General features: G+C 37.2%; 1 long non-coding RNA gene across 1 annotated transcript in view; it reads right to left on the bottom strand.

Moving 5' to 3' along the window:
* LOC136855512 (uncharacterized) overlaps window positions 1-26,044 on the bottom strand; it is a 576,042-nt gene that overhangs the window by 397,698 nt on the left and 152,300 nt on the right. The window contains exon 2 of the long non-coding RNA XR_010858053.1: window positions 12,492-12,512. This is a non-coding gene — a long non-coding RNA (uncharacterized lncRNA). The remainder of the gene's footprint in view (window positions 1-12,491; window positions 12,513-26,044) is intronic.

Here is a 26,044-nt window from a genome sequence, read left to right as displayed (position 1 = left end):
AGGAGAGAGAGAGAGAGAAAAGAGAGAGAGAGCCTCCAAATATTGGGCCTCTGGTGAGTGAACAGGGCCGCTCTCCTAAAAACGTGTGCCTCAAATTGGGAAAAGTAATGAACTACTATCTTACCTTGTAGGTAGGTATACCTTTCCTTCTTACCTTGACGTGATATGTAATCACTCTTCTCTCCCACTTGTTATGTGGGATAATGCCATTCTTCATTATTAGCTTTCACCTGCTTTTTACTCATCTTCAAGACAATATACTGGGCAAGGCTTCTCGGCAGAGGTGTCGAGCACACATCTTCATACCTATTTACTATAAGTCTCTCTCTCTCTCTCTCTCTCTCTCTCTCTCTCTCTCTCTCTCTCGAAATTATGCGAGGCAGCCAGGTTTCCACTCTAAGCGAGGGGACGGCTCTCCTTGTCAGGAAATATATTTTGCATGGCAACCGATCCCTCAAGACCGGTAAAGTCGAGATAAGATTAGGCGCTGCAACGTCTCTAATCATCGTTTGCATAGAGAATGTCATCGCTTTGCTTGAAAGCGAAGTTTTCCCTTCCGTGAGAAGAGATATCGCTGGGGAGAATATATAAAAAACTACTTTTCGGCTGCCGAATATTAATTTTGATGATTGACAGATTCTCGAGGAACAATTTTCAACAGGAAAGAATATCAGTTCCGTGAGAGAATTTACTAGGAGAAAAGTTCGTGAAAATGTAATTGATTTGATTCAATGGAATCTAGACTTGTTTCATCAGTGCTTGAGTGACTTCTGATGAAGGTAAACTTGGATGGGCTAACTAATGTTACTTGGATTGCCTCACTAAGGTCATTAGACTGTTCGCAGAAATTGATTGCTGATTATTAACTGAACAGGCTGCGTTCATTAAGACTGCTTCATTGTGATACCTATAGGATTCAGTGACCACTAACTTAATCTGGCTATAATAACATCAACTATTTGCTTGTACCATGAGCCACAAACCATAGCAATAGTTAAGCCTATACATGAGTAAATATTCTTTTTTTAGAATCAGAGAAAAATCATAATATTTTTCATTATTTGTTTAATTTCCAAAAAGGGAAATTCAGTCATTTAAACCTATTGCTTGTTCCATAAACCACAACAATAGTTCAGTCTATACATAAACAGCCTAAATATTTTTTTTAGAATCAAAAAAATTATAAAATTTTTCTTTATTTGTTTAATTTCCAAAAAGGGAAAGTTAGTATTTTAAACCCACTAAGAACGAGTTTTATGTCACATCTTATAAAATCATTCTTACGTGGAAATCTGTCTAAACCATGATGCACCGCCCCTTAAAAAAAATCCTAGGGCCATTAACACTGAAGAGTTTAATGACCAAACGCTTCTCCCTAGAAGGCAAAGGAACACTTGGAGTTTGACGGGAGAGCAGAGAAGCCATTGCATAATGCAACGGATTCCTCTACTGGAGAAATCTTCGCCCAAAGTTATTCCGCACACTTCGTCTCCAACAGGGGGAATTACCACTTAAAAGGAACCAGGTTTGACGTCGGAATTTCTCGAATAACGTAAAGAGACACAAGAAGTGTGAAGAGAGATGAAGATCAGCCGAGTTCGAAAGGCGAGATTGGTGTGACTCCCTACGTAAAGGTTTGATAACATGGGGTCTCAAAAATAATAATAATAATAATAATAATAATAATAATAATAATAATAATAATAATAATAATAATAATAATAATAATAATATTATTATTATTATTATTATTATTATTATTATTATTATTATTACTATTCAGCAGATGAACCCTTGATTATATGGAACAGGCCCACAGGGGGCAATATACTTGAAATTCGATCTTCCATATAATCTGGTGTTCATTTGAAAGAGGAAATCGAAGGTAATGGGAAATACGGAAAGAAGAAATTACTAAATATATAGATAAAAATGTGAGTAAATTATAAAATACAAGAAGTGCATCTTGGCTTGAACTTTCGAGGTTCCAATCGCAGACATCTTCAGGGGGGACTGTTCCACAGCCCAACGGTGTGAGGAATAAAGGACCTCTGGAGCTGAGAAGTTCGACAGCGTGGCACATTTTACTTCATATCAGTTGGTTCAAGTTTTGGTAATACCCAAAACTGGGCATGAATCAGAAGTGTAATGTTTCAATGTGTAAATACAATGAGATCCCATTCTGATTTCTGTATTATAACTGCTATGTGGCGCAATTGAGTTTTCTGTACAGCGCATAATGCTGTATAAAACTGTCAGCCACGGTCCGTGAAACTCTCAGCCGCGGCCCATGAAGCTTTCAGCCCGGTGGTGGTCTGTGTTGTTGGGCACCTACAGCGGTGCTAGGCGCACGATCATGGCTAATTTTAACCTTAAATAAAATAAAAACTACTGAGGCTAGAAGCTTTCAGCCCGGTGGTGGTCTGTGTTGTTGGGCACCTACAGCGGTGCTAGGCGCACGATCATGGCTAATTTTAACCTTAAATAAAATAAAAACTACTGAGGCTAGAAGCTTTCAGCCCGGTGGTGGTCTGTGCTGTTGGGCACCTATAGCGGTGCTAGACGCACGATCATGGCTAACTTTAACCTTAAATAAAATTAAAACTGCTGAGGCTAGAGGGCTGCAATTTGGTATGTTTGATGATTGGAGGGTGGATGATCAACATACCAATTTGTAGGCCTCTAGCCTCAGTAGTTTTCAGGATTTGAGGGCGGTCAGAAAAAGTGCGGACGGACAGACACATAGCCATCTCAATAGTTTTCTTTTACAGACACCTAAAAAGCAGAAAAGACTAAAGCAATCTCAGCCCCTGTGTGTGTATGTATGTGTGTGTGTGTGTGTGTGTGTACATGTGCTTGTGTATGTGTGTTTTGAGAGACGGAGAGAATTTATAAAGAAGAGATAATTAAGAAATTTTTAAGCCATAGAAATTTAATTCTCACAGTAATCTCAATTTACCAAAAAAAAAAAAAAACATTTTTCAAACCTGTTTCTGAAATTGGTGCGGCGATCCAAAAAGAAGTTAAGATATAAATAAGAATTCAAGGAACTCTGGAAAAGTCCAGGAAATTACATTGCTGCGTGGAATTTAATCACCGAACTCACCTAAAGGCAGAAAAATAAAAAGAGCCAATACAGAGGAGATTAAACACGTTGGAACTACAAATACTCTCAGTTATTTGCGACCATACAATGCATTTATAACGAAAGGGCGACGGACGAAGGTGAAAAGCCTATTTCGTAATGCAAACACGAAAGTATTCGTTGGTAAAACTCACCTACCAATAGAGAACTTTGTTTATAAGTTTATATTTAGAAAGATTACGAAACATAAATGGCAGGCAGAAAAGATGACAGAGGTCAAAAGGTCACTTGTCTTCCTAACCTGACACGGACACACGCCTCCCGCAGGCGTGAAAATACATTGGTACGGGATGTCCCCGGAATGGAAAACGATTGCAACTCTTGGGTCCCAAGATTCATTCACGCCCCTGACGAAGAGGGAAGCTGTTACAGAGACGCAAATGACTGCAAACAATTCCTCTGAGAGAGAGAGAGAGAGAGAGAGAGAGAGAGAGAGAGAGAGAGAGAGAGAGAGAGAGAGAGAGAGAGCAAAAACTTGCGTCCATCCTGAGCATTTTTCATCAACTGTCATCTTTCCCATTCTCTCCTTCCCCTTGTCTCTTATTTCATGTCAGTACGTCATTCCCTCTCCTCTTCTGCAACTGTTTCCCTTAACAGTTCATCTGCCTTTATCACTATTTTACCACATTTCTTCCATCCCCCCCTCAAAAGTGTTGCTTGACCAATACACGCTACCTAACGCACCAACGAGCGTACCATAAATATCGCTAATTCTCTTCCAAAGGTTTACTTTTAATACCAGCCTGTTTTCAGACATCTTCTCCCAACACCGAGAGACTTCGTAGAAGCGGCTGATTATGAAAATGCATGAAAGATAATATAAAAAAAATTGATAAAGGAAAGCACGCTGGGAGATGCTAGGATAACAAGCATGATGCTAGTTTGAGGCGAAAGAGCCATTAATAAGCTGATCAAGGGAATAAGGTGGGTGTCGGGAATTTTCAGAAGACTTAATGAATGGAATAATTGGTGTGCTGTAGCAACAGATGGTGATCAGGAAAGTTATTATAAGAATTATGGGGTATTGGTGTTTTAATATGTATGTATGTACGTACGTATGCATGTATGTATATATATACATATATACATACATATATATATATATATATATATATATATATATATATATATATATATATATATATATATATAGAGATAGAGAGAGAGAGAGAGAGAGAGAGAGAGAGAGAGAGAGAGAGAGAGAGAGAGAGAGAGAGAGAGAGAGAGAGAGTGTCTAAATTCATTTCCTCTGCGACAGCGTTCGCTTTTAACAGAAAAGGAATTTTCATACCGTGTTCTCTGCAATTAATCTCCTTCATTTACTTAAAGCAAAAGCACAGTTCTTTTGTGTGTGTGTGTGTGTGTGTGTGTGTGTGTGTGTGTGTGTGTGTGTGTGTGTGTGTGTGTGTGTGCGGGCGCGCGCGTGTGTTTTGTGATTTTAGAACCGTGTTCACTATGTCAAAAATATTCCCCATGGTTCTGAAAATTCCAGGTCTTGACTAAAAATATATTGATTAAAAAAATAAAAACTCTTTTGAGCATGGGTGATCGTATAATTATTTTCAGAGTAAATAGCATCAATACCAAATTATGTTCCAACCATTAACCTTGAGATTTCGGTGTCTCAGTCAGAATTCATACAAGTGTCACATCACATCACATATAAAAATGACAAGAATTAAATAAAAGAAAAATTTGGTTTCAGGTAACAGCTAAGTATATTTAGTGTTAAGACATTATCGCAACTTTCAACCAACTTCAACTTCGCAGGCATCAAATAAATCTACAATGGCGCCCTTCAATCATATACTAATTTTGACCCCGGATTCATTCTCCGCGAATCAGGGTTGGCCTCACTTCTACAAACATGACGTCATAAGGAGACACTTCCTGAAGGCAAACAATTCCACAGTTCGACTTAAAATTCCAGGGGAATCTTTTAACGCTGGGGAAACTCAGGACTCTCTCTCTCTCTCTCTCTCTCTCTCTCTCTCTCTCTCTCTCTCTCTCTCTCCATTTAGAAGGCGAGAGGGTGGATTAATCGAGCAGGGGAAAAAATATATACGCTTTCTTTCATTTTTTTTTTATGTTTTTCTCTCTCGTGGAGTCTTTGTTTTTCCTCTCGTGGATTGCCAAGTTAAGCTACCATTTAGCACAGAGGGTCGGGAGAGAAAATGCACAGGAGAGAGAGAGAGAGAGAGAGAGAGAGAGAGAGAGAGAGAGAGAGAGAGAGAGAGAGAGAGAGAAGAGGGTGTGTAGGATCTAAGCTTGAATTGGGCCAATGTTTGCGTTTCACCACTCGAGAGTTTTTACAAAGGCTGTCTGGCTAATGGTAGTGCTTCAGACACTGGCTGTTCTGCGTGGGATGGAACTTGACCAATTGCTCTAACGGCAGTAAAAATAAACTAGTATTTTTCACCATATTTAAGTTTTCAACTTATCCTCCGCGCTATCTTTTACGTGCCTCAAATACAGAAATAACGACAGATACTGATCGAAGGTTTGTTGCAGATTCTATGCCACTTCTGATAAACTTTCTTCTTTAAGACGCCCATCTGGGTAACGATAAAGCGAGTATATTATACGCTGTGCAGAAAACTCGATTGCGCCGAAGAAACTCAGCACATTTTTTACTTGTTTTTTTTTTTTATTCAAACCCGTTATTTCAGTCTGTCTCTTTCGCCTATTTCACGGCCCACATCAAAAGAGACATATTAAAATTTTTGAAGGAAACAAACCTACGTCATTCATTTCCTTTCCCTAATCGAGAGAGAGAGAGAGAGAGAGAGAGAGAGAGAGAGAGAGAGAGAGAGGAAAACTCACAGGTGATAAAATATTGCTTTTGTACACTGATATACCATGAATTCCATTTCTCACATTTTTATCAATTTGTTTATTTATTAATTTATTTTTTCTTTTTTAATAAGTGGTATTATCTCTTCTTTCTGTATTTCCCTTTATTCCTCTTACTTCTTCTTAATGAACACCTTAATAATCTTTCTTGAATCTCAAGTCAGTGGCCCCTTTGGTGGGCTTGTTCCATACGAATAGGTCTCATCTGCTGAATAATAATAATAATAATAATAATAATAATAATAATAATAATAATAATAATAATAATAATAATAACAGCTAAAACCAACAGAGTTGTTGAAAAGGTTAAAACACAGCACGCCAATGAATGACTATTTGGCATAGAAGCGAAATCTTAATGAGAATGAACTTTGTTTGGACGACTTGTATTAGGAAATCCATGACTTGAAAAGACATTAGTGTGAATATGAAGCAGTTATTTAAAGAAACAAAACAAATTTAATTCTAACGATGAGAGCCGATGCTTGCGTGATGACCTTAGCTGTTAATAAGTGTCTGAGGTCAGATGAGGAATCCGTCTTATGAGTTCTTAATCTCCATAGCAACTTTCCTTGATTTCGTTGTGATATGCAATCTCATAGCAGAGTGGGGGAGGAGGAGGAGGAGGAGGAGGAGGAGGAGGAGGAGGAGGAGGAGGAGGAGGAGGAGGAGGAAAGGAGGAAAGCTCCGGGCTAGGAGCTTCCTCAGACTTGGCTCCAGACAATTCCTTTTGGAGGGGTTGGCATATCACTTAATCTTTCGAAGGTCCATCGATGATAAAAGGCCATGAACAGAATAGGGTGTGGGTTATTGGGTGAAGGGAGGGGAGGGGAGGGGGATGGAAAAAAGGGGGGGGGTTCCCGGAAAGCCCTCAGTCGCTAGAAACCCATATTACTCAAAAGAGAATAAAGATGTCGAGGGCTTTGGGGCGAAGATGGGAGGTAATCTTTTTCGTGTCTCGATTACTTTAATGAGCAGCCGAAAAAGACAAGCCAGAGAGAGAGAGTCCAAGACTTTGGTAAATGGTTGGTTACATTCCCATAAGAGAGAGAGAGAGAGAGAGAGAGAGAGAGAGAGAGAGAGAGAGAGAGAGAGAGAGAGAGAGAGAGATTACATCAACGTTCACAAGACCTTAACAAGAGAGAGAGAGAGAGAGAGAGAGAGAGAGCTTACATCTTTACATCAACATTCACAAGACCCTGATAAGAGAGAGAGAGAAAGAGAGAGAGAGAGAGATCACAAGGTCATCAACCTCTACAAAATACAAACCTGACACTGTCATCTCGATTAACAATAAAAATTATACCCAAACAAAACAATAATCCACAACGAAGTACCTACGAAAATAAAAAAAAATAAAAGGCGAATAACGATCCTGACTCCATGAATTTTAACGACCAGCGAACATCGGACCCCTGTCCATTGCAAAGCCTAAGTGATCCGAGATAAAACGAAATTGGAACAATCAGGCTTAATGCTAATCTGCTCGTCAGAATCCGTGAGCTACTCAATCCCATTCAATGAATGTTTAAGGGGAACGTTAATTGAAGGTGAATTATTACCTTCTCTCTTTTTCTGTGAAATTAAAGTTTTTAGGTCAATATTTGTGGAAAATGAAAGACCAATAAATAATATAATTATGAATGATATAGTTATGATTTTTATATAGATGAAAAAAGATTGGAACGCAGCTTATTTCCACGGTCATACCTCGTTCTCAATGCTAGAGGAAACATATGAGGAGAAATAATAATAATAATAAGAAGAAGAAGAAGAAGAAGAAGAAGAAGAAGAAGAAGAAGAGAGAGAGACAGAGAGAGAGTTATGAATTTATATAGATGAAAAAAGATTGGAACGCATTCTCAATGCTAGAGGAAAGATATGAGAAGAAATAATAACAAGAAAGAGAGAGAGAGAGAGAGAGAGAGAGAGAGAGAGAGAGAGAGAGTTATGATTTTGTAGTGTCATACCTCGTTCTTAATGCTAGAGAAAAGATATGAGAAGAAATACTAACAAGAAGGAAGAGAGAGAGAGAGAGAGAGAGAGAGAGAATTACAATTAACATTACTAATCCCACGTAAAAATAGCAAAGAATACCTCACACACAGGTTCCATAATTAACGATAAATGCTCTCGCCAAGAAACTCTTGGGGACAACAATGATTAGGATGATGATGATGAATAATGATAAATTATTCCATGAATATTAATGGCCTGGACGAAACCCTTGTTCGGGGTGAAGCCTGTAAGTGACCCGGAACAGAACGAGACCGGAACAATCAGGCTTAATGCTAATCTGTTCATCAGCATGCGAAATAAGCCTGACTCCATTCAGTGAGCGTGAATTTCAACCAAGCGTTAATTACAAAGCTATCACCTCATTTGGGCAACTGTTTCCCATTGCCCTACATTGTAATTAATGTTATGATTATGGAGGGAAAAGAATATATTAATAAAATAGAAGAAGATTGAATACATTTTCAAGAGAGAGAGAGAGAGAGAGAGAGAGAAAGTTATGGGTTTGAAGTTACCTGTGAGTCATTCCTCAAGATCACCAGAGGCGCCTAGTTTACTACCTCTCTCTCTCTCTCTCTCTCTCTCTCTCTCTCTCTCTCTCTCTCTCTCTCTCTCTCTCTCTCTCTCTCTCTATAAATGTTAATATTTGTACCGTTCATTCCCGGCTTAAGAAATGGGCGATGAATGTACCTCAAATAAAGTCAAGACAATAATGTACTAATGACATTGCCAAACACTAAAAGCTTTCATTCAATCGATGAAAGAGAAGTGAATTGAGCGGCGGCAGATAACTCAGTAAATGAAAGAGCACTTGGAGAGAGAGAGAGAGAGAGAGAGAGAGAGAGAGAGAGAGAGAGAGAGAGAGAGAGAGAGAGAATTGTCATATTCACTTTCTAACTTAAATCGCAGATCCAAGCAGGAAGTGAGTTAAAAAAAAAAAATTGAGGGCTAAACCCATCATTACATCTATACACCAGAATGTGTGTGTGTGTGTGAGAGAGAGAGAGAGAGAGAGAGAGAGAGAGAGAGAGAGAGAGAGAGAATCATCAGTGAGTAATCTCTATTCGAGCATGTGTGCGAACCCTGAACATTCCCCTTGCTCTGCATAGGAGACCGAATGATTGATTAGCCAATATCATTTCTCGGTAATGAACGGCGTCGGACGCCAGCCGAGGGAATCATTGGTTCCCGTAAAGATTATCAATAAATATACCAAAAATTCAATCTTCTCTCTCTCTCTCTCTCTCTCTCTCTCTCTCTCTCTCTCTCTCTCTCTCTCTCTCCCTTCTTTTGGTTTCAATTTGCAATCCAAATATTTAACAGCAAACTAAGAGAGAGTAAGAGAGTTATATAATTCAATAACAAATACTCATTCTGTGCACTAAAAGAATAATGCTGCAACTGACGTTTCTGTTTAAAAACCAAAGAATCTTAAATAGACTTCTATATCTATTCTAAGGTTACTTAAGTTCATCCAACTACAACTTAATGTGTTAGCAAACATAAACAACATTTAGAGAAAAAAATTTAAAAACAGTGTCATATATATAAGTCAAACCATAAGGTTTTCTATATGGTAACACCTTATCATTCAACGCTACAAGTATTATTTTGCTTACGAAAATTCAACCAGAAACAGAACAAAACAGAACGTAAAGATTGCATACAAAATAAAATAAACTTTACTAAAAATGTGGATTTCTAGATCTCTTATTAATAACAAGATAACATTAGTTAGGCACGTGCATGTTATGGAGATAAAGACTGCTGAACTCAAGTGACCTAGCCTGACCTACAGTAGGCCAGGGACAATGGAATGAATAACGTAATTCGCCAAAGATTTATGATCTTGAAACTTTAATGATAGATTCTCTTCAATAAATGTTTTTTTCAGGTGAAACTCTGATGTTTTCACAACGAGGGATTTTAAAATTGAGAAATGATGAGTCGCATCATAAGAGTAACACTATCACCATATAGAGACTGCAATTTCGTATGTGCCTTTCCCAGTTCGCTTAGAGTTTTGTCTCGGCTACAGCTAAAATGTGGAATAGTTTGTCTAATGCAGCTCTGATCTCCAAATATTGAAGCGTGGAGCAAAATTTATGTCTGCTGAAGTTTGCTGAATTTCAGATGTACTGGTATTACTTTCTATTCCCCATTATTTATTTGTTCATCACCTTTTCCTATAGCTAGCCTCTCTCCATAGGCTGTTTTTTTCTTGGGAGCCCTATTGGGTTTATAATCTGTTGACTCTGCCCATAAAGGTTTTCAGCTGAAGATTTAAACATAAGAAGACAGAAAGAACGTAAGAAAAACATATATTTTTAATTCACGAAGATCGTCGTCTCCCAGTCACATGCAGAGTAATCTGGATCTGTCATTGGCGTCAAAGTGAAAAAATTTCCCTGGCTATTCTGCGCGTGATTTTTTTTTTTTTCTGCGCCTTGTCTCTGTTTATTAAAGCCTTTCGAAGTCGTGAATTGAAATTCCTTTGGTAGCCTTTCAAAAGAAAAATTTTTGATGAAAGTCGCCTGCAAAGGTTTTTTTATTTCATCTTTTCATTCCTAATGTTTACGTATTTTCTCATGTATATATAAATACATATACTTATATATATATATATATATATATATATATATATATATATATATATATATATATATATATATATATATATATATATATATATATATATATATATATATTTATATATATATATATATATATATATATATATATATATATATATATACATACATACTGTCCGTCGTCATGCCAAAAATTAACATCAACTTCTTAGTGGGAGGAATTTGTGCACAGTTATTACTTTTATATTTCTTATGACAGGGAAAGACCTCGACAAAAACAAAATGAGATTGATTAAAATGAAAGATCCACGACATCTACAGAAAATACAGAGACCATTTAAAACAGCCTCTCCTAATTTTCAAGTTTCTGTAACTTCTAAAACAATATAAATTTCTTTGTGTGTCTTTTAGTTGCCACGGTAGCGAAGTGGTAAGGTTCTCGCCAACCAGCCGAAAGGACCGGGGTTCACATCCCGCCGCTCACTGATGGCTTGGGGATAGTGCCATTGCATAAACCAGGTAGCCCGCCAACCTAGCGGTCTGAAAACTCGAGAGGGTTAGTAAGAAAATAGGTACCAGCCCTCGGACTGGGGTGTTGAACAGTAAACCTAACGACACACTGGCCACGTGTCTTAGGCAACGGGACTTCACCCCACTGGCTGTCGGCCTAGGGAACCAGAATTCAGCACCAGGAGAACTTTAACCTCTTTACTCTTTAAATATTTGACATTTTATGTTAAATACCTCTGTTTCCTGCAACATTTTCTTTTGCAAACTAAAGGCGATTTAAAATGAACCTTTCCTAGTTTTCAAGTTTCTATAACTTCTAAAACAATATAGATTTCTTTTTGTCTCTTTAAATATTTGACATTTTACGTTAAAAACCTCTGTTTCATGTAACATTTTCTTTTGCGAACTAGAGATTCTGTAGCTGCTTTGAAACCTTTGCTAACAAGAACCTAACAGAGCTCAAAATTCTAAAAACCGGAAAATCCAGTATCTTTCACCGCTGCACCTTTTATGGATTGAACAGGAGTTCTTTACACGCTCCTGTTGTTTTTCCTCTCAGAACCAAAATCTCGTGGAAATATTCACAAAGACTGGGATCAAAAGCAAGCAAGGATTCCTGATAAAAAGGGGAACGTATTAAACATTCAAAACGGCTATAAAAAAAAAGAGAAAAAAAATTGCCAAGCTCTGTTCTCTGACAGACCGAAAATGAGAGACGAATGGAAAAAATGACGTTTTTGAAATCTGCCTGGAATTTTCGTCCCTTGGGAAATTAAAAACAAACACTTTCGCTCTCCCTTCGGCCCCGAAAAATTACGGACAACTTATAGAAGCAACTTGAAAACGAACTTTCCTGGAATATATCGAGATTCGCGAAATGAAAGAAAAAAGGAATCGCAAAAAAGGAATCGCAAAAAACCAATCGCACACATTTGCCATCTTTTGCTGCGCTCCTGTGGGAATTGAACGTACAATAGATATGCCTGAAAAATAGACTACATCTATAAGCCAACTCCCGCAGCCAAATGTGTTCCGAAGGGAGAACTGAAAGCTATTAAACGAATGTAAAAATATCCTATCTCTTTTCTGTACCGGACGTTTTTATTACGGAATACAAAACTGCTCATGTAGGAGCATTTTTCGAACGTAAACTCATATAGGCTTCAATTTCTTTTTTCTTGGGTTGTGAGGGGGGAGGGGGGATTAGCAATTTCTTTATGAACTATTTCTGAGGAAGGGGGATGGGAAGTGGTTAGTAGACTACTTATGTCTCAAGAATCATACACTAACCATCACACATCATTGGTTTCCTAATAGTTTACCAGAGACGCTTCAGGCAGTAAATTGAACAATAATAACACATCCACAATACTCACCACTGGAAGGAACACGAACATCTGGAAAAACAAAACAAAAATATTGTTAAAGAAATCAATATTTGTGATAACTCACAAAAATTGGATGGCTATTGAAAGTATGCGTAAAGCAAAAAGTTTTACTAGAATAGATCTTTATAAATATTTCTAGATCATCACATAAAAAATTACTTAGAAACTCTTAATGAAAACTCACCAGATAATGACCACCAAAAATCACACGATATTTTTGTTGAATGCTTTATCAAAAAAGGCTAGAAAATATGACGAATATTAATAACTTGCAATAACATTCAAAATTCCTCAAGGGGATTATTAAAAATCTAAGCTGAAAAACAAAGGAAGTAGAGAATTTAGAGTCTTTGATGAGAATCGAATATGCCGATCAAAGCAACGCCCTTGGTCTTAATACTCAGGTTTTAAAAAGTCTAGTGAGGAAAAATGTCCTACGCCATTCTGAAGGTAACAGGATATGTTAGACTTTCCTGAAGGATTCCTTTGAAGACTCATAATAACATTAAGACGTAACGAGTCTCTAATGAGCGAGTTGCCACGCCCAGTACAGTCACAACGTAAATGCCCGAAAAAATAGATAGTTATCAACGTCATTAACGTTAATGACAATGAGCGTCATTATATAAATCCTCATCTATGATGTGCGTCACTGTAGAATCTTTGAATACCCGGAAAAACACAGTCATCAACGTCATTAATATTAATGACAATAGGCTTCATCATATAAATCATATCAGTGTATATATATACTGGCAATGTATATATATATATATATATATATATATATATATATATGTATATATATATATATAGTTATGGAACAGAGAGTACAACAGAATATTGAGTTCAGCACTATGAAACAACTGTTAGAGAGGGTTGAGGAAAGTAAGATGGAAGAAAGAGAATATGAATGGAGGTACAGTAAAAGGAATGAAAGGTGTTATGTGCAAATAATGATGATTACGAAATTTACAAGATAATAAAAGTGTCATGAAACTTATGTTCAAGTTATTTTCACAAGTTTGCATCAATGATTAAAAATTTAAATTTTTGGCAAAATTCCTAAAGGTAATCAATTGCTGATGCAATGACTACTTACTATCTTTAGTAGCGGATTTTAAAAGGGTCTGGATTATAAAAACATACTTATAATTTTTACAATGATGTTATGGGACTTTGTAAGTAGGCAGGACCTTGGAGAGAGAGAAAGAGAGAGAGAGAGAGAGAGAGTGCAAAATTAATTTTTCAATTCACAGCTGAAATGATTGGTTGTTAACTGCAGAGAGAGAGAGAGAGAGAGAGAGAGAGAAGAGAAAGAGAGTGAGAGAAAAGGAGAGAGAGTTTGAGCCTAAGATCACGTAAAGGGGTTGGTCAGAGAAAAGACGACTCCAGAGAGAGAGAGAGAGAGAGAGAGAGAGAGAGAGAGAGAGAGAAAGAGAGTTTGAAATACAAGACGTAAGGAAGGAGAGAGAGAGAGAGAGAGAAGGCAATGATCAATCAGGAGAAAAGCAACGAAGAGAAAAAATAAAAGCATTAGCAATGGCGTCACAGATAAAAGAGTCAAGGGTGAGTTCAAGATTAAGGAACAGGCGAGCAAAAGGAACAGAGAGAGAGAGAGAGAGAGAGAGAGAGAGAGAGAGAGAGAGAGAGAGAGAGAGAGGGAAGAGAAGGAGTCGAACCAAGGGGAAAAAACTGTCCAGAAGGAAGTAGGAAAGAAGTGTCAAAGAAAGGTAAAAGAAAGCAAAGGAAGAGAAGAAGGAATCGAACCAAGGGAAAAAAAAATTGCCCATAAGGAAGTAGAAAGCAGGAAGGTGAGGAAATAGGAAAGAAGGTGAGGACGAGTGGTAAGGAGAAACGCAGCACCAACTGTGCTGTGTCAAATCCGGTTAAGACGATGAGAACGGTCCTCACCAGTGGCTTAAATGTAGCTCTCTCTCTCTCTCTCTCTCTCTCTCTCTCTCTCTCCTCTCCAACGTCGTTATCGCCTTGGCACAATGACGACTGGAGTTGCCTTTCAAGGCATTTTTGACCATCTGAGATGGTTCCTCTAACGATTCCTTTAGTGTGAAATTAAGGCAGTTCTTAACAAATATATATGTATACGTATGTATGTATATGCGTGAGTGCGTATGTATGTATATCTTCATGATTTGAGTCACGGGATTAACAACAGTGATATGTAATGTGAACAGAGTACGTTCCACGAGGCGTCTTCAAGCAAACTACATGCAGTAGAACTTAAGATTACACAGACGACCAGCTTTTAGTCATCTCTTCCAGGTGAAGCTGAGCAGGATTGACTCGGATAATCTTTTACTTTTTATGATTTAGCCAACAAAAAAAAGTACTAATCAGCTCCAAATTAATCCGGCTTATTAAAGATCATTTCTAAATTATCTATGACAAGTTTGGCGTCATTCGGTCGAGTGGTTCTGAAAAAGGATATCAAAATAAGAGTAGGGATGACAGATGCCAGCTATTGGCAATACCTCAAAGCTTTCCTTTAGGTGATTTGAAAAGTGATCATTTTAACATGGAACATATTCTTCCCCATTTTTTTTTTTTTTAACTTTTGGTGACTTGGGTTTTCCTTCAAACTGTAAATCTAGACTTAGTATTTTCCTGAAAATTTTCCCGATTCTTGTCATTTTTAGCTTTTTAGTTTTCTGTGAAAGAGCTATTGTGCCGGCTTTGTCTGTCCGTCCGCACTTTCTCCTGTCCGCACTTTTTCTGTCCGCCCTCAGATCTTAAAAACTACTGTGGCTAGACGGCTGCAAATTGGTATGTTGATCATCCACACTCCAGTCATCAAACATACCAAATTGCAGCCTTCTAGCCTCAGTAGTTTTTATTTTGCTTAAGGTTAAAGTTTGCCACAATCGTGCTTCTGGCAGCGCAACAACGCAGGCCACCACAGCCGGCTTAGAGTTTCGTGGGCCGCGGCTCATACAGCATTAAACTGAGACCACAAAAAAGATAGATCTATTTTCGGTGGCCTTGACTGCTCTGAAGAAACTTCGACGCATTTTTCTACTTGTTTAAAAGTTGTCCATTATTTCCTTCTATGCTAGATCCTCCTCTTTTTCATTTCAACCCTCTTTTTCTCTTCTTAAAAAGCAGGTAGATAAAAGCACCAGAGCGTCCGATCTGCCGACCATCACCTAAAACCCCTAAACTACGAGGCTTTGTCTTCCGCCAACGCATTTCCGGACTAAAAGCGAAACGCACAGAGCCTAAAGCGACTGCAAGCAACAACTCAGCTGGCAATTCGCCCAGGAAAGAACTTCCCAGCGACTTTATTACAGTCGCTGGCCCACCGTCGGGCGGAGGAATGCGCGAAGTTTGCAGCAAGGCAAAATGCACAAGGTTAGAACAAACGGAACGCTGCTCCCGTTCCTGTTCCTGTTCCTGTTCCTGTTCCTGTTCCCGCGATCACCCGCGTCCTTAAATGGCGCTATTCCGCCGAGCGAAAGGACCACTCTGGATCCTAAAAGGATGAGGGAGGAAGCGTTTTTATTTCTCTCCTCTGGAACGTTTTCTGGAACGTGTTCCAGTTTGCTTGCTGGAAACGTCTTTGTTTTCCGCTGCCTGAGTGTTAATAAAAGCCTGGGAGAGTCTGGGTAATAGCAGTTGCATTTACAGCGGGCAATTGCTGTGCAATGGATATTGTTTGTGATGGGTTAGCAATCTCCAAAAAAAATAATAGTAAAAAATGCGCCGAAGTTTCTTCGGCCCAATCGGGTTTCCTGTACGGCCGCTAAAGCGTATAATCAGGTGCGAAAATAATCTATCTTTCGGTGGTCTCTTTATAATGCTGTATAAGCCATGGCCCATGACTTTAACCTGGCCCGGTGGTGGCCTATCCTATATCGTTGCCAGACGCACGATTATATTAATTTAACCTTAAATAAAATAAAAACTACTGAGGCTACAAGGCTGCAATTTGGTATGTTTGATGATTGGAGGGTGATGATCAACATACCAATTTGCATCCCTCAAGCCTCAGTTTTTTAAGATCTGAGGAACGGACAGAAAGAGTACGGACAGAAAAAGTGCGGACTGACAGACAAAACCGACACAATAGTTTTCTTTTACAGAAAACTAATAAATAAATAAATAAATAAATAAAAAATAAAACAAAAATTTAAATATTTCAATATTTTCGGAAAAAGCAGCAGATTGTCTTTAAGTGGGTTTGCAATCTAAAAAAAAAAAATAATCTCAAAAACATCTCGGTATTTCAAAATTTACAGGAAAAGTAACATAATCAATTGTCCCCTGTCTTCGCGTACTGAAGTCCCGCATGATCGTAGACACAGGAACTCAAGGAATATTAATATTTCATGCATAAACACAATTACAAATATCGCAACTTAATGTCTTGAATCTGATATTTTCCTTCATCTTCTTCGTAAGAATTTTCATTTTTCATCAAAGGCTCAAAATATCTACGAAACACTACATTTATCTCATATCAAATCTACTGGAACAAAATAAACACCATTCTTTTCGAGTAAGTTTGGTCTAAAACTAAAGCACATCCGAGTCGAGTATTGGAGTAACTATGTTCGATGTAATGACATCTAGATAATCAATGATACGAACGTCCGTCTTACCGCCATATTTGTAAAGGAATTCATAATTAATAAGTAATAACCGGACATGACGGTGCAAAGAGAAACGGCCCCTCGCTGTGCCTAGCTAACAGCACAGCACAGCACAGCACAGCAATTTCGTCTAAGGTTTCATAAAAGAAAAGAGCGCTTTTTAACAGCCTCTCTCCGCCTGACCAATCAACAGCAAATCCTTTATGCCATCATAAAAGCTGCGCGCGAGATAGACTGATAAATTCTACGTAACAGATCATTCGCTGATCTAAAAGGTTGGTGCATTGCCTCTGTTAGGATTAGGTCGACTGGAATCTCTCTCCTTTTTCTCAGGAGAGAGAGAGAGAGAGAGAGAGAGAGAGAGAGAGAGAGAGAGAGAGAGAGATAGAGAGATAGATATAGAATATATATATATATATATATATATATATATATATATATATATATATATATATATATATATATATCACTTCATCAATGGCCTGGAAATAAAGTCGAAACCGGTCAGGACTTACACGTCTCTTATTTTTCACCTGTAGTAATGTGTGATATATATATATATATATATATATATATATATATATATATATATATATATATATATATATATATATTTGCTGGGAAACTCAAAATTCAAAATCACTTGCAGTAAATTTACCCACAATTCCCATACTAATCCTTTAAAACAATAACACCAATAATAATGGCAAATAAAAATTTTAACTAGTTGTTCCTTTTTTTTTTATCTTTTCCATCATTTCATAATTAATCTTCCCATTTTTTATTCAGGATTTTTGCTTTGTTTTGCCAATCACATTCCATAGCTTTAATTAAATTTTCCTTCCTTCCTCCCCTTCCATTTTACAAATGCATGAGCATTCTGGGAAAAGGGTTCGGCGTAATGAATACATTAATGGTATATTTCCTCCTCTCTTTTCATTACAGATTTTCGGTATGATTACCGGACGCAAAAAAAAAAAAAAGGTAAAAAGAATTTTTTTCCTCGTGAAGCAATGCAGGACGGTTGGATGTAGCCGAATTCCGGTATCCTTAGGGATTTAATGTAAGAAACTGTTTCTTTTGCCGTCTTAGAATGTTGAATTAGTTTTTTTACGATTATTCCTCAATGGAAATATGTTAAATTATTCTATGGTATAATTTGATGATAAAAAATTTAAAAAGTTAAAACGATGATGACAATGTACATATTCAAAGATTCTTCATAGAAAAAAAATAAGATTCCACTTCACATTTCAAAAAATTTACATCTAAAACAATAATTTATGCTTTCTCCCTAAATCGCAGAGACAAATAATATTAAAAAATGGCTTCGTGTTACAAAGGTAATGAAACATGTACACAACCCATAAATTCAAAATATAAAAATGATTAACGATTATAATCACCACACAATAACGTGTGGAACAGAAATAAATTTATGACTCACATCAGGATCGAACCCAAGTCTTTCAATTGGCTGGCAGCGGTCTCGTCTTCCCAACTGAAAGACCCGGGTTCGATCCTGACGTGAGTCAGAAATTTATTAACGATTAATTACGACTTTGAAGGCAGACTTCACATATAACAAATACTCTCAACATACCAGCAAATCATGTGATCAATATCTAAGGAAAAGTGGGCAGGTAATTCTAGCTTTTCCTAATGCTGTATGAGCCGCGGCCCATGAAACTTTAACCACCGCCAAACACACTCCTGCTCAAGTTAGAACATTCAGTTCATAATAACCAAGACTGAGAACTATTACTGACGATAAAAATAAATCACAATATCAAAAACACGTTCTATAATTGACGAAGCTTTTAACAACCACTATCTAAGGAGATATGTTTCACGACTCCAGCAGCCGCCCGGTCAAACCAGAGAGAGAGAGAGAGAGAGAGAGAGAGAGAGAGAGAGAGAGAGAGAGAGAGAGAGAGTCCTTCTTCACCTTGAGTTTCAGGAAGCCACGCAAGACCGACTGTGGAGATGGGTTCCTAAGCTAGTTAACAGACAAGTTTGTTATACGGACCAGAGATCAAATGCCTCCGCTCCTTTCCTCTTCCATAAATCGTTTCCAGGAGAGAGAGAGAGAGAGAGAGAGAGAGAGAGAGAGAGAGAGAGAGAGATGATTTATATTTCCCAACATGGGCAATGGCAAAGGTGCTGCGTGGTGCAGTGGTCATTCACGTTTGCTAGGTTCCAACCTACAGCCCACCAGTCCACCCAGCTGTAAATGGGTCACCAGGTTCGAATCCTGGCCGGGGCAAAAGTATTCATTAATTATAATTCCATTTTGGGAGGTAAGTTATTCCCAAGATATATATATGAGTATGAAAAAGTCACGTGTGTACTAGTGACAAAACTATACACACACACACACACATACAAACATATACAAACACTCACTCGTATTGTGTTTTAAAATCAATTTTAGTAATTAATACTTACTCCCACTTATCTCCATTTCATTATTTAATAACATACTAATTTTGCGAGGGAAATATCATGAACAGGAAGTCATAACTGATCCCTTCCATTGCTGGAAATGATGGCACTGTAATGCGGATTAGAAGTAATGACACTTGGCAATGATGCGGGCGTTATCTCTCTCTCTCTCTCTCTCTCTCTCTCTCTCTCTCTCTCTCTCTCTCTCTCTCTCATTTTCAGATTTTTTTAAACTGAATGTTACAGTGATATAATTTCCTTGCTTTTTCTTTATTACTATCATTATTATTAGTGTCAAGACCAAAATAAACTGTCACTGAAGAACTCATAACAAAAACCAATTTAAACTTAGAGTAAAGCTGAGTGTCTAAATCCTCTTTTTCCTTTGATTTAATCTAAATAATAATAGTATTAACGTCTTCATGCAAAAATGAAGACAGTTACTCTAAGCTAATAATGGCATGGTTAGCAAATTTATTATCCTATTCCTTCCTTATTATAAATTTATCTTTTGACGGTCTTCCAGACAATAGTATTCCTTAAGGGTCGCCCACACTGCAGTCAAAGCATTTCACCACAAGTCGGAAACTTGTCGCATACATATCACAAACAGGTTGTGAGTAAGTCATTAACCTTAAGTGTCAAACATGTTGTAAACAAGTCAATGACCTTAAGTGACAAACATGTTGTAAACAAGTCAATGACCTTAAGTGACAAATATGTTGTAAACAAGTCAATGACCTTAAGTGACAAACATGTTGTAAACAAGTCAATGACCTTAAGTGACATACATATTGGCAAACATGTTGTCAATGACCTTAAGTGACAAACATGTTGTAAACATGTTAACGACCTTAAGTGACAAACATGTTGTAAACAAGTCAATGACCTCAAGTGACAAACATGTTGTAAATAAGTCAACAACCGTAAGTGACAAACATGTTGTAAACATGTTAACGTCCTTAAGTGACAAACACGTTGTCATTAAGTCAACGACCTTAAGTGACAAACATGTTGTAAACATGTTAACGACCTTAAGTGACAAACATGTTGTAAACATGTTAACGACCTTAAGTGACAAACATGTTGTAAACAAGTCAACGACCTTAAGTGACAAACATGTTGTAAACAAATGGGGAATGATTATTTTGACAAGTGCTGGATAATCGAATGAAGCGCTGGTTAAGACTACTAATGAGCCGCCGACGTGTTTTAACTCCAAAAAGTTGTTCACTTGTATTAAACCTGTTTGTGATGTGTAAGCAATATGTTGCCGACTTGTGCTTACGACATGTTTTATAAAATTACCAGCCATGATTTTCGCTCTTAAAGGATACTGAATTAATAGGTAACAGATATAACGAACAACATAATAAAGAAAGAAAAACATTAAGCATATACATTTGTTTTATTAAAAAAAAAATAAATAACAAAACTAAACTTTAAATATATGACAAATATAGGTCAAACTACTACATTAAAAACTGACTCAAATGAAGAGATATTTTGATGACATATTTGTCAATGCTCTCCGCAGCACTTGATATGACCCGGTACCATCAAAGAAAAATATTTAATTATACACCAGCGCAGATCCTCAAAATTAATTATGACCATGAGGGCATTCAACTCTAATAATTCTAATTAAGACTAATTAGTTGCAAGCAGAACGCTCCATGTTTCCAAAACAGCTGGAACCGGCAGTTTCTGATAACCCGATCAAGCGTAAGGGATCGGATAAATCCGCCGGGAGATGGGTTAACAACTCAAGCGGATTAACGGGAGATATAAATCCACCTGTCGGCGACTTCAAAGGGGAAACTCCCCGTAAGGAGGTAGTGCCATCAGTGCACCTCATGCGGTGCACTGTAGGCATTACTTGAGGTTCTTCGCAGCGTGCCTTCCGTGGCGCCTAGCTGCAACCCCTTTCATTCCTTTTACTGTACCTCCTTTCATATTCTCTTTCTTCCATCTTACTTTCCTCAACCCTCTCCTGGCAATTGATTCATAGTGCAACTGCTTTGAGGTTTTCCTCCCGTTACACCTGTCAAACCTTTGACTGCCAATTCCGTTTCAGCGCTGGATGACCTCATAGGTCCCAGTGCTTGGCCTTTGGCGTAAATTCTATATTCAATTCGATTCAAAGGGGAAATTTGCATTACGGTAACTCGATCTACTTCGTCAAGAATCAATTTAACGGAAAGGTGATTTGGCCGATTCCATTAAACGGTGGCGGTACAGTCGACAACAAAAGTCCGCGTCAAAACCAGCAGACGTTCAAGTGTTCCTCCCTTTGTGAGGGGTCTTTCCGATTAGCGTGCTCCGTGATTTTCTTTGAAACATACCCTTCAGATGAAATCTCAATTAGCCAATTAAGATGCTTGTAATTAACTTCTCTTGCCTTCTTCTTCTCTCTCTCTCTCTCTCTCTCTCTCTCTCTCTCTCTCTCTCTCTCTCTCTCTCTCTCTCTCTCTAGATTCTGAAGACATCTGGGGTGAGAATAATTCAATTATGGCAAATGATGTAAACTCGTGTTAAGACAGCTTCTTGAAGGGTAATTGCTAAGTGAATTCAAGATCTCTACTGAACCAAATATGGAATAAATAAGATTGAGAAAGGTTTCTGCATTACATGGGTATATCAATTCAACAGCCATATTCGATGAACTGGATACTAAATAAAGCACTGAATTGGTAATAATAATATCTATATTAAAAGGACGGCAAATGTGTTCTACAACAATTTGAATGCATCTGTGAAATCTGGTCAAAATTCGGCCCATTTCTTTCTGAGGTATCCTGGATACAGGCACATAATGGTAAGGGTTTTCATCTTTTATTTTGTCGTTAATCTTCTACCACAAAAATGGCTGACAATTATTTTCAAAAACTTACCTATAACGGCAAGGAAATCTTGTAACCGAAAATATTTGTTGAAAAACTGTTGACGGCAGAAGCGTTACCGAAAATATTTATTACAAAACTACTGAACCTGACCTGCATTTCAGTGTCATAATATGTTTTCATAGCAAAATTCAACTTCCATCATACAACAAACTTTTTTTTTTTTTGCAGTACGATATTTGGGCACTCTATCGTTTGATGTTGCATTAACAGGCGTTCTAAAATGATATTTTGACATCCTCAAAAATCAATGGCAACAGGTTTCATGAAAAACGCCAATAGAGTACGCCGTGAGCCCAGGTCTGAAACGACTCAGTATGAAATGTTGCATATGGCTTCATAATTTATGTTATTTTCCATTTATATATTTTAAAAATTACTGTGCATTAAAATACGGGTACAAAATCGCGCAGTTTGTTCCATGTAATTCTGGACAGTGTGAACGATTCATGCATCTGTAATAAATCATGAAATATTACAATTATGATGCACAATTACTTATCGTTGATGATAATTACCACAAATGATTTTTCTAATGCCATCAATTCGTTGTGCCATGCTAATTCATTTCATCACTGCAAATCCTAAAATCAAAAGGGAAAAATGAAATGTCAAAATCTTTTGATCTCTGTCTAGTTATTGTCCTCAACAATATCTCTCACTTTCACTTTCCTTCATTATACTGTGTTAAAACTTTCAATACATAAAAACAAGCTTTCAATACATCCAAAAAAACTTTCTTTACACAGAAAAGCTTTCATTACGTAGAAAACAAGCTTTCACTGCAAAGACAACAAGCTTTCAATACATACAAAAAGCTTTCATTGCATAGAAAAAGCTTTCATTGCATAAAAATAGCTGTCACTGCATAGAAAACAAGCTTTCACTGCAGAGACAACAAGCTTTCAATACATAGAAAACAAGCTTCCCCTGCATAGCATACAAGCTTTCAATACATAGAAACCAAACTTTTAATGTATAAAAACAAGCTTACACTGCATACAAAGCAAGCTTTCAATACACAGAAAACAAGCTTTCCCTACACACAAAAACAACAAGCTTTTCCTATTTAGAAAACAGAAAATTTTTCACTGCAAAGGAAAGAAGCTTTCACTACATCTATTAAAAAGAAAACAAGCTTTCACCACACATAAAACAAGACCAAAACACGTCCTTTTTCCACCCTAGTTTATGGGCCTTCGCTCGTCGATAATGCATACTCACATAAGCACCCTAATCCTATTCAGGAACACTTTACGACCTCTGTTCAATTTGCCTTCGGGAAGCTGAGAGCTATTTTTCCCTCATGAAGACGAAAACTCTCTCTCTCTCTCTCTCTCTCTCTCTCTCTCTCTCTCTCTCTCTCTCTCTCTCTCTCTCTCTCTCTCTATGTATATATATATATTATATTATATTACCCTTTTATACAAAGTTGATTCTCATTATTTTTTTCTTCAGTTCAAAGGCATTTCTCGTCAGGAGCAGTAGCTTTTGTTGCATGACAATTTACTTACCTTCCTAAAAGTTGAAATTCAGAAGTTCAAGCAATTTTTTTTCCATTAACCCGGCATCGCATGAGCAGCGGTTTGATGAATTTCCCACGGGAGAGTTTGAATAAGATAAAAGCGAAAACGAGTTTGTCGAACTATCTAGTCATTATTCGAATTTCAACCGAGGTTTGTTTGTTTGAAAGCGTTTGGGGAAATGGTTCAAATGGTTCTATCTGAACGAAAACTGCTGATGCACGTTGTTAGTTGGCATATGATATACTGTCCTATATGATATATTGTCCTATGTGATATGCTGTCCTATGTGATATACTGGACAATGTGATATACTGTCTACACTGTCCTATGTGATTTATATGATATATTGTCCTATATGATGCACTGTCCTATGTGATATACTGTCTTATATGATATACTGTCCTGCGTGATATACTGTCCTATATGATAAACTGTCCTGAAGGAAACGCCTCACTTTTGAAGTCAGGAAAAGAATTAATATTATTCTGAGCCGAACTAAGTAAACCAAGATATTTCCCTATACGAATTAAAGAATATCCAACACGGAGAAGCAGTCAAGATTATTTGCAGAATAGCATTGCTGTAAAAAAATAAAATAGATAAATACATGAATAAATAAATGATGAATAAACAGATATGTAAATGAATAAATACATAATTAATACAATGAACGAGTGACTCAGTAAATAAATAAATAAACGAGTGAATAAACACATACATAATTAATACAATGAATGAAAAACTGAGTAAATAAATGAGTGAATAAATATAAATAAATATATATAATAAATGTATGAATACATATAACAAATAAATGACATTCTAATACATTGCCCATAACCTTATATTTGTTATCAAGTCAAGCGACAGAGAGGGAAGCAAGTCTATAATTAAAACATGACCTCGTTCTGATATACCTAATACAGGTTCGAATCCTGCTGCGTACGTCAGAATTTCTTCATCTGGTTCCTCATTAGAATCTCAGGCTTCGAAGTGACAAGCGTATGCAAAAAGTGTGAAGAAATCGACGTGTTACAAGGGCATTGTGGTTATATTACAATTACAAATTCCTTGTCATGTTGTGATACCGATAAAGAATTGAACTGAATACAGAATTTAGGCCAAAGGCCAAGCACTGGGACCAATGAGGTCATTCAGTGCTGAAACGGAAATTGACAGTAAAAGTTTGAAAGGGTTGAGGAAAGAAAGTTGGAAGTAAAAGAATATGAAAGGAGGTATAGTAAAAGGAACGAAAGGGGTTGCAGCTAGGGGCCCAAGGGACGCTGCAAAAAACCTTAGGTAATGCCTACAGTGCACCGTATGAGGTGCACTGGCGGCACTAATCCCCTACGGAGGATACAAATAGAGAGTAATTATTTACCATTCATATCTGGCACAGTGTTTACCTGCTCAAGTATGTAACCTACACACATAAGAAAAAGATATCGAAAGGGTGATAATCTTTTGGGAAATCTCGTAATTTTACTTTTTTTTTTTTTAGAAATATTCAGTCCTACAAGCAGGACGAGGCATCTTCGGAAGAGAGGTTCAATTCTTGACAACAATACGTCAAATTAAAAAAAAAACCAAAAATTTTTAAACTGAATATTCGCTACAGAGCTAAAGAATATTTCAAAATTTCACCGCTCTTTAAAATTCATAAATTTCTACAAAACCTGCAATTTTTTTTTTATTAATCTCTAGCGTTATACCTACAGCAAGCAGGTCACGGAACACACTAAATCACAGCGGGGTATAAAACTGTTGGGCAAATGAGCAATTCAGCCAAGCAGTATATCATTCAAATTGCAAAATTACTGCATGAGCGTGCCTTTGCTTTTGCAACTGAAATGGGAGGTAAAAAGTGTTGGCCTTCGTGCAATAATATTAAGTTTTACTTTTTAGTTTTCTGTAAAGGAAAACTATTGTGCCGGATTTGTCTGTCCGTCCGAACTTTATTTCATTCTTATTCATGTTCAGCATCAACTCCATCGAAAGGTTCCTGTCATATGTTGCATAAAACTTACAAAGAAAACGTGTGGAGGTCGCGGTTTCGA

The sequence above is a fragment of the Macrobrachium rosenbergii genome, chromosome 31 (genome assembly GCF_040412425.1).
Source record: "Macrobrachium rosenbergii isolate ZJJX-2024 chromosome 31, ASM4041242v1, whole genome shotgun sequence".
Classification (NCBI taxonomy): Eukaryota; Metazoa; Arthropoda; class Malacostraca; order Decapoda; family Palaemonidae; genus Macrobrachium; species Macrobrachium rosenbergii.
Note: the sequence above shows the minus strand (reverse complement) of the source record. Positions and strands in the feature narration are given on the sequence as shown.